Source organism: Seriola lalandi, unplaced genomic scaffold (genome assembly GCF_002814215.2).
Source record: "Seriola lalandi dorsalis isolate HSWRI2012SDOR001 ecotype SW California unplaced genomic scaffold, Sedor1 jcf7180002054657, whole genome shotgun sequence".
Classification (NCBI taxonomy): Eukaryota; Metazoa; Chordata; class Actinopteri; order Carangiformes; family Carangidae; genus Seriola; species Seriola lalandi.
The window spans coordinates 433814-434768 of record NW_019525210.1 but is presented as its reverse complement, the minus strand read 5'-3'; the positions used below and the strand labels follow the sequence as shown (position 1 = coordinate 434768).

The window sequence follows — 955 nt, the reverse complement described above, 5'->3', positions numbered from 1 at the left end:
CTTCACAGGTAAAGTCCAGAGAATCAAACTCCTCTCCTCTATCAACATCCGTCCCTCTGAAATGAAGCCGACAAAACCATGACGCTGCTTTATGTTTCTGTCTCTGTGTCCTCAGAGTCCAGAGGACAGGTCACAGTGACTCAGTCTGGAGCAGTGAGCTCTGCTCTGGGAGGCTCCGTCACCATCAGCTGTAGGACCAGTCAGGCTGTTTATGTTTATAGCAACAAACATTGTTTAGCCTGGTACCAACAGAGAGATGGAGAAAAACCTAAACTCCTTATTTACTATGCTTCCACTCGAGAATCAGGAATTCCAGGTCGTTTTACAGGCAGTGGATCAAACTCTGACTTCACTCTGACCATCAGTGGAGTCCAGACTGAAGATGCAGCAGTTTACTACTGTCAGAGTGAACATTACATCAACAGTCAGTATGTGTTCACACAGTGAAAAAGCGTCGTACAAAAACCTCCCTCAGTCAGACTGAACAGAAACTGAACTGACTGCTGCAGCTTGAAGCTACTGCAGAGACTGATACGGTTCACTGAGGACACACACACACACACACACACACACACTTGTACTTCTATCTTTGCAAGGACACTAATTGATATAATGCATTCCCTAACCCTAACCATCAGAACTAACTATAAAACTGAGTCAACATTCACCTTCAACTGTATTAATATCTGTATAAAGTTTCACTAGACATCCGTATCTTTTTGATCCATGATGTATCTTATTATACGCTGGTCCCCTGGTCTCTTCCATCATGATCTATTCCAAACACTCAATACCATTCACATTCTACTATTCATCACAACATAATCTTCTTCCCAACTCCCAGCCTCAAACCTGATCAGTAATCAAAGCAGGTCGTCTGGTTACACTCACTGTTTTATATGGACAACATAGTTTAAACAGTTTGAAATACAGATGTTAAAATGTCGTTCCTCTG

General features: G+C 42.4%; 1 long non-coding RNA gene across 1 annotated transcript in view; it reads right to left on the bottom strand.

The window, feature by feature from the left end:
* Positions 1-955, bottom strand: part of LOC147818285 (uncharacterized) — a 2491-nt gene that overhangs the window by 400 nt on the left and 1136 nt on the right. The window lies entirely within an intron of this gene.